Below are 9,363 nucleotides of genomic sequence, written 5' to 3' on the forward strand. Positions count from 1 at the left end.
TTTGTTGGAACATGCTCTGAACTTAGTTGGATGGCCCCGAAGCAAAATGTCAGCATTGATGTGGAGTTTGAATCAGTAAAAATTGTTTGAGTGCTCGAATAATGTCAAAATCCTATTGGACCAAAAATATATAATTTTGTTATCTATTTTTAAGTTTCCTGGGTAATGCTGGTGTGGATTTTGTAGTTACCTGTCTAAAACAAGGGATTTACTCTTTGTATGATTAGAGTAGATGGGGTGGACCGATTGAGAGGGATGTAGAACGGTGTGCAAAAGGGACCATGAAACTCAAACATCATCACCTTTGATTGTGGTTGCCAATTACTTCGATTGGCATCTCCCAAGAAAGAAAACCCCATTGCAAAAAAAAAAAAAAGAAAGAAAGAAAGGGGCCAAGCTTTAGGTCCTTATCAGCTCTAAGATAAAAATTGAGCTAAAAATCATCGTGATAATATATCAGTAATGATATATAAACAAAAGAACAAGGTAGGGAGCAGAAGCGATATAATCTGCATTCTCGAGCTGCTCACGAACGGCTCTTTCAAGCCAAAAGAAAAGAACTAAAAGAACGAAGTACTCCTATGATGAATCAACTGGTAAACTTAGTTGAGGATTCATCTAACTTTCAGTAAATTTGCAGTAGATCATTTTTTGGTGCAGGTACAAATGAAAAAGTGCTTTTCAGAACTTCGCCACTTGGAAGTATATTCCTGAAAAAATTGCAGTACATCTTGACTGGGGCAATGCATTAGGCTTGAAGGGGCCATTGATTCATAACCACATGCTTCCTTCTCACAGGTCACAACAACAACAGCAGCAGCAGCAATAGCCACGATAAAGGCTATAACATCAACCTTCATTATTCATTGGGCCCTTTCCTTGCACATCCCAACTTGCTTTTTTACAAACCTGTCTCGAAAAAAAAAAAAAAAAAGTTTTGGAGCTGATTTGATTTCATAAAGCGTATCCTATTCTACCTGCTTCACTGCTTCTCCACATTAATCTTGATCACATCTCATGAGTTGAGTAAACACATATACTACTATTAGTTCATCCTACTTTTTTCTAGGACTTTGATCTAATCAGGAAAGCATAAAATTGCTAAAAAGATAAATGACATGAAAGGTACAAATGCTTTTTATCTCTCGAACGAGTAATCATTTCGGTAGACTTGTTCAACCTCGTATTGCTAGCTAATGGACCAAGTGTTGGATTTTATCAACAGCAAGGGCAGTTCCTTTGTGCCTTGTTAGGAAGAGTGACCTAAACCTCAGTTGAAAAGCAAACAACTAAAGCAAATCTTCATGTCAGCAAAATAAGCCTTCATTCGGCTCCCGCTGGAAAATCTAAAAACAAGAATCCAGTTTATGATCACCCAATGGCTAATGGAGGGGTTTGGGTTTTTCTGGGATGAGCAAAATACAAGGACATCATCTAATGTAGCTTTCCTTGTCAAACCCCTTTATGTCTTCATCAGTCCTTATCTGATATTAAAAAAATCATAAATTTTTCAAAGGCTGTGACGCCTACTTTGTTACCATCGATGCAAACAAACAGGCCAATTTTTCTTAATTACGAACGTAAGCAACAGATAATCACTAAATTATCAAGCAAACGTTAGACTACAGGTTTCCATCTTGGCGTCACAAACATTGGGTATAAAACTAATCAAGAAGTGCAATTCCTCTCTAATAGTGTGTATTAGTTTGATTACTTAGTGAAGGTTGAATAAGTAAGTTAAACCCAATCTTGGTAGTTTCAACCAAGATGATGCAGAAATAGCACCAAGGTTGTTTTGTAGGAAAATGAATTTTATCAACATTGATGGTACCTTTCTCCTGTCATCTGGATTAAGTGTTCGTGTTGCTAAAATTTATTAGTAAATAGTGGCAGCAAATAGTCTTAGAGCATATGGTAAGGAACACGAATTGAAAACATTATCTTGAAAATCTTCTTACGTGCCCAAAGAACAATGATAATCACAAGGCAAAGCAAAGTACCAATTTTAAGGAAGTAAACTTACTCTATTTTGTGTGGGACGGAGACTATTGCTGGAGATTATATATATCAGAGCATAAAAATTTTTAAATTCCTCTGGAAGTATACCCACTACAAGTACAGGAGAGTGGTATAAAAGATTATGGGGAACAAATTGGGCAACTTTTCAAATGAGGCTTTGGTTGAAGGAAAAGGATATAAAATTAAGTGATATAAAATTGGGCAACTCTTCGAATCTTGGATTTGACAGTCGAAGATGAAAAGTTTGTGAGGAGGGTAGGAGGTAAAAAAAAAAAAAAAAAAAAGTCTCACTTCATAACCACTCCTATTTTTCCTCTTTTTCGGGGATTAAAATTAATCCCTCTCATTATTTGTATCTAAATCCTTTATAGGTCACTTACCACGCCAAGAATAATAATTTTTCTCTAGTGTAGCTTCGTGGTTTGGTCACCGAAGTGGCAAAGTCTATCCTTGTGTGAAGCCGTGAAGGTCATGACCGTGTTAAGAGTTTCATCATTTGCTGGTATGTCATAAAAATATAATGGGGAAGTAAATATTCTTTTAAATATATCAGAAACAAGAAGTGGAAAATTATTTTAAAGAAGGAAAAAAATTATAAATTGAATACAAGAGATTTATTAGAGTGAAAAGGGAATTTTCAAAGGAAATACCTGTACTCTGTTTGCTGAATCTGGCACTAATATTAGAGATATCTGCATATTAAACACGTCAATGTCGGATTTTTATCAGCAAAACCCTTCTTTTCATTATTTTCATTGATAGAACTTTTTTTAGTAATGCCAAATTTTTTGGTCTCATGTAAATCAATGGACTATTGATGCAAATTTGCATATATATGCTTTAAAAAGTTCAAGCCGAAAAAGTTTTATTTGGCATGATAAATGTTTATGCTCGAGCATAACCACTTGCTGAAAATTGATCATGGCCTTTTTCAAGTGCTTATTCGAAATCATTTGACGGAATACCAGATGCCATCTAGAAATATTGGAAAATTGGCTAAAGATGGACAAGGAGAATTGTAAACGTGTACAAAGTAGGAGCCCTTCATCCATATGGATTCAGCACTAAAATGGGTATTAGGATGTTTCAAGGTAAATTAAATCTGTCAAGAACCAAAATTCATCTACCGTGTGATCTGACAAGAACTAGGATTGATCTTAGAATGTTTACAAACTTTTATCTCTGAACCTTTTCTTTTTAACATGAGAGACGGAGCGGAATTAAGAAACGAAAAGGGGTGCGAGGATTAGAATCCAGAATCTGCAGATCAAAACAACATGTAATTTAAAAATAAAATTAAGAAAAAATGATCGGTTTCATCCTTCGCATTTCACAAAAATATTCTTTTCGTCCCTCATTTTTAAAACGAAGCAATTTCGTCCTTGACATTTAAAAACTGAAATTCTTACATCCCTGAACCCAAATTTCAATCTGAATCAAACCCATCAATCAACCTGATTAGAAATTTTGGAGGTGTAATTGGTAGATCACTTGGTTAACTCAACTTGATATTCATGTAAAATTTAATAAACCCAAAAATAAAAAATAAAAAATTATAACATAAAAAATAAAGATTAATCTTTCCTACATTATCATTGTATACAGTGACTTTTATGTACCGCCATATCATTTCAATTTAAATTTAAACACCAAATTTTATATTTACGATACACATCTAGATTCGCAAGCGGATATACTAACGGTGTGTGAAAAGATTTACCAAAAAAAAAAAACTCTACTATTTCAAGACAAAGAATGGCCTTTTATGTTATAATTTTTATTTTTTTGGTTTAATAAATGTCATGTGAATATGATGAAATTGACCGAATGATCTATCAATTCTATTTCGGAAATTTATTACTGGGTTATTGAATGGTTTGATTCATATTGAAAATTAGATCCAGGAATGTAATAACTTTAATTTTTAAATGTCAGGGACGAATTTGCTTCATTTTAAAAGTGAGGGACTAAAAGAATATTTTTACGAAATATGAAGGATGAAACAAGTCATTTTCCCTAAAATTTAAAAAAAGGCCCTTGATTTGATCCTATATCTCATTTGATGAGATAATACTTGGTCTATAAGCCTGGTCTGATATTTGATATGATATAATTAAGATGCACAATAATTCATGACCCCATGTTTTATCATTTTGGTTGAATGTAATACAAGAGGTACCATCATAATTCCCAACTTGGACTATGATGCCTCATCTACCTGTAAAATATAAGCAAAGAGGACCCACTTCATCACTCCCTTATAAACCTCCATCAACAGCTTTAACTTGATCGAAAATGACACTGATTTTTAGGTCCAATTGCCACCATTCCTTGCCCTCTCCCCCCTTTTGGTCAGGCAGATCACAGTTTCAGGAAGAAAACTTGCTGAATTTTACACTATCAACCAAGAATGGAGGAGCTCCACAAATTTTAAAATATCTCAATTTTCAGCTTCTTTGCATCATATTTTTTTTTCCTAGCAACTTCCTCCTTCACGCCTTCATCTGGGAAACAAGTCAATTTTGTCTTTAATTAGGCTTTATTGCCAGTCTCCCAAAAAAATGAAACAATTACATTGGTACGGTTACATCTCTTCAAATTAATTGCTCATCATTGAAGTTTGCATGAGAATTTCACTACAATCAAACTTCCCTGTTCAGAATTAGTCATTAAATGGATCTATATACCAAGTTGTGCCACGGTTTTCTTGCATTTAAATTAAAAATAAAAAAGAAAGAAAGAAATCTTCGTTTCTTTTTTCTTAAAGAAGCCACCGGAATGAGACGATACATTTCTGTTGCTATCAACCCGGCATATGAGCCATGGCAGTGCCGTTTGATAGATTGAGTAATTAGCTACGAAGGACAGCCACAACCAAAGACTTCCCACCTGGCCCCTGACTGGCATTAAATAAAAATCTAGTGTCTGGACTGCAGTTTTCTATTTAACAATTCTTACGTTTTTTCATGACCATATTTTTAATCACCTTTCTACTCGTATAAATCAAATTGTTATAGTATTTTTTTTTTTATAAAAATTTCAAAAAATAACAATCCAAACGGAATTAACTTCATATCTCTAGCTTCAATTGGCTAAAATAACACTTGTGAATAATGAGAAATACAGTCGTGAAACATCTCTACGTTTTCCATGAACACAATTTTCAATCACTTTTTTTGCCTCACATATATCAAATCGCTACATTATATTATCTACAAAAACTCCAGAAAATTGTAATCCAAACACAACCTAATTTTTTTATTTAAAAAAAAGTCCTCAGTTCTCACTTCAACGTTAATCAATTGCGTCGTGCTCATACGGCTAAAGTTAAAGATCATTCATGATTAAGCATAGAAGTATCAAGATTAAGGTTTCGAGGAAATATCAAATCTTAAGAAAATTATGAACTTTGGGCCCTCAAAAGCAAAATTTCCTTGAAATTTGAAACTTTTCTCTCTGTCACGGAAAGGTGAAAGAAACAACAGCAATGGAGTCTCCAAAGCTAATGACAGGCCCATGTTCCTAAGAGTCATTAAAGAAAGATGTAATGAGGATTAAAGTGTTTCAATTATTTCAAGGGACACCATAAAAGAAATTGTCATCAATACTCTTGTCTAGCTAAAGTGACAACACAGAGATCAAACCGAGTAGATTAGTGACTAACTCATAATGGAGGTAGGAAAGCAAACAAAAGGAGGGAAAAAGTTAGGACGCCTTTGTTTCATTTTATGTTGCAGAAAAAGGGTAGCATTTCTATTAGACTATAGTACATTACATTATACTTCACCGAATCTGTGTTGAAAATTCTTGATGTCCTCACTATTGGTTTTTTTTTTTTTTTGGATTCAAACATCATTATTATCTATATTCATTGTGTTCCCACGAATTGTTTTCTTTTGTGTTCATATGAGGGAGGCACCATACAAAGGGAAGAAATGCAATTTTAATTACCTAGGCTTAGCATATCTCATAAAGTATAGAATTAAAGAAATGCCAACAATTCTAATTCTTTTGCTTTCTATATTTTTGGAAATTTTTAGATGGGGAAAGAACGAATAGGGAGAAAGAATACCGAAAAATTTTTGGATTCCAGTTTTTTTGGGAAATTTTTTTACGTCTTTCATGAATATATTTGTTAGTTATTTTATTACCTCACATATATTTAAATTGCTACCATGCATTTTTTTTTTTAACAAAAATTTCAAAAAAAAAAAAAATAGCAATCCAAACGGCCTCAAGTAATTAGGCTTTTGCTACCGTTGTGAATGCAATGATGTAGTTCAATAAAACCCAACAAAAAAAATACTTCATGCAATTAGAAAATGTCCATCAAACCAATTAATTTCTCGTCTCCTTGATTGACTGTTTGGAATTCACGGTTTCTTGACATTTCTTTAATAAACTCGGACACTGTAGATCCTTATTTCCTCCAACAGTTCAACTGATACGTTAAGTTTTATGTGTACATTTTTTAAAATAATTTTTTACAAGTCAAATCAGCATAATTGTCAAATCAGCATAATTGAAGGCCCACCCATTGAATTCTACAAATTTACTGCAAACAAATAAGCTTTTGTTTCTTTCCTTTTCTCAAACAATAATTAGAGCAAGCTGTGAATCACCCGTTGGAATCGACAACGCCATCAAGAAAATTCAGGTACAAGCAGGTATTATCTGCTTTTTGGATAAAAACATCTTTCAGAGTCAAATCCGGGCTATGGTAGAGTAAATTTTACTCTGACAAGACACTTTATAGTTTATTAACTCTCGATTTTTCTTTTATTAATTTGGACAAAACATTGAAGGAAATAATTTCCAAGCAAAGTATTGACTACTATTCTTTTTTTTTTTATTTTAATTTCCTTTTTAGTTGGAAAGGGATAAAATTTATGAAGCGAAAAGAACGGATAAGCGATTTGAATCTGGACCAATGCCTTATCATCGACTAAATACAGACTACTAGTTAAATATTCTTGCTTTTCATCTTGTCTTTTATCAAGAATTCTTTTTATTTCAATTTTATTTTTTTAGTTGAAAAGGGATGAGATTTAAGAACCTGTAAAGGAAGAATGAGCGGATTGAATCTAGACCAAGGCCTTCATGACTAAATACAGACTACTAGTTAACTATTCTTTTTTGTTTTTCCCTTCTGTCATGAACTCTGCAAATGCATTCCACTATTATGGTACAAGACATTGGACTAAGTTAGATCAATTACAGAAAATATCTTACCTATGAACCTTGCGGTCTACCCAAACGATTTTAGCAATTGAATGTTGGTTTCATCTTTATCCTCTTGGCTTTTGGGGTGAGATTGGTTTCTTTGGCTGACAATCTTGCTTTAGGATAAGACCTAAGAAAAGGTACGTACGGATCAAGTCTAAGCGACTGCTTAAGCTAACATTACTGTTTCTTGCACGCATTTTCAACAATCGTCTTAAAGCTTTAAATTCACATGAAAAAAACAGCCCAGAAATCCTGTGCCATTACCCAGAGCTAGCATTACCATTACGTGTGGGTTTAAACTTTAAAATACAACACCTAGGCTACACGTGTGTTTGGCCCACCATAATTCCGATACCTGCAGTTTTCAACTTCGTAATAGCGCTTTGTACGTCCGCTCATCTCAAACCAAACACACCCGTGCGTGCGTACCGTAAGTGGTAACCTAAAATGGTGAGCGTGTGTTTTTTCCTCTTTTTGGTGAGCGTGTGTGTGTGTGTTTTGGCTGTAAGAAAAAATTATTGGTAGACGATTCGTAAGAATTATATTGTTTACTGTGATAGTAATACGTTTCATGTCTTGATTTACCGTCGTTTAATGTGTCTGTAATATGTCTTGATTTTGAAATGACGTGAACCTCCTCTTCTTTTAAACTTTTTTTCATTGAAGAAAAAACGAACAATAGTGCAAATATGTAGTATTTTATAGTTTAATAACAAAACAACTAGTGTCTCAACAATAAACATATATGACCATTTGGCTAATCTTTTTCTGTTACTCATGATTTTTTTTTTTTTTGGTGAAAAACATAACAAGAATGATAGTGAAAGTTCAAGTTCGTATCTCAAAGGTTCCGGAAACCTCATATCATTTGAGAGTTACCAGCTGGGGAACGAACGCCATTCATTGATTCGGCCCTCATGTAATGCATCAAGGAGAAAGAAAAAGGAAGAAAAGTATATGATAGCATTCCTGCGGTGAGTAATTTTGTCCAATTAAACCGACACATTTGTTATATAGAGATGGAGTCATGTTGATGACATGATGTGTTTACTCATAGAAGAAGAGGATATTTAGGCATAGACTTTGAATACTACTAGCTAGGAATAAAAGTGAGAGATAAATTACTTGGACCTCCTACTCTCGTTTTATTGTGACAAATTGTCACGGCAATCCTGTAGTGTTTCACATTATTTTTGTGCTCTAGAGTTTAACCAGAAAATGTTGTCAGGTCAAACTAAAGTTGTTGATTTGAAAGAAAGATAAATTAATTTGAAAGCGAAATTTGTTGTGTTTGGACTTTAAACTGGTAGTCTCAACTTCCATATTCCACTCGCTCTCTAGGTTAGAAGCTACTCGTGCAACGCTAACACAAATTGATTTAATTGGCAAGAACGGGTTACATTCTTACAAAAGGTCGTGTATTCGAATTCTGCTGCTGATATAAGAATTGTGTTGATGGGTAACTTATAAGAATCTCTGACCTATGGTGGTAATCGGAGCCAAGTCCATCCAATTTCTTTTTTAATCAAAAAGAAAAAGAAAAGAAGCTCCTTGTGCAATAAATCAAATCCTAAACTTATTCTCCTGACTTGCTTCATTCTCATAGTGAACTTTAACACAGAATTCTTTAAAGTCTAATATGACTTAATGTAAAATATCGACGAAAATTATTAATTCATTAAAGAATTATAGGCATTTCAACTAATTAGTTCAGGATTGAGGGAATATAATGTCCATTTTCAACAGTAGTTAGTAACCAAACATTACTAACCTCACATGGTTGCCGTATGAACTTCTTGTATTCAGGGTCTTTTTTCCTTTTCCCCCTTCTTTTTTTGACAAATAAAACCTTGAGCACAATTTTCAAGTCTTCATCCCACCAATGATCTACATTGGCCTAGCATCCAATATAGGCACTTAATTTGTGTGAGCATAATGCACTCTGTGTGAACCATTATAAAAGAGAAAAGGAAATTCCACCATCGTTTACCAAAACTTGAAAAGAAAAACTCGCTAAAAGTTCACTTGAACTAAAAATTATTACAAAAGACACGTCCACCAAATTCAAATGCTTCAAGATGTATGGAGTACTATTCTTTATCAAGATAAGTTATTTTA

This window comes from Coffea eugenioides, chromosome 3, assembly GCF_003713205.1.
Source record: "Coffea eugenioides isolate CCC68of chromosome 3, Ceug_1.0, whole genome shotgun sequence".
Lineage (NCBI taxonomy): Eukaryota > Viridiplantae > Streptophyta > Magnoliopsida > Gentianales > Rubiaceae > Coffea > Coffea eugenioides.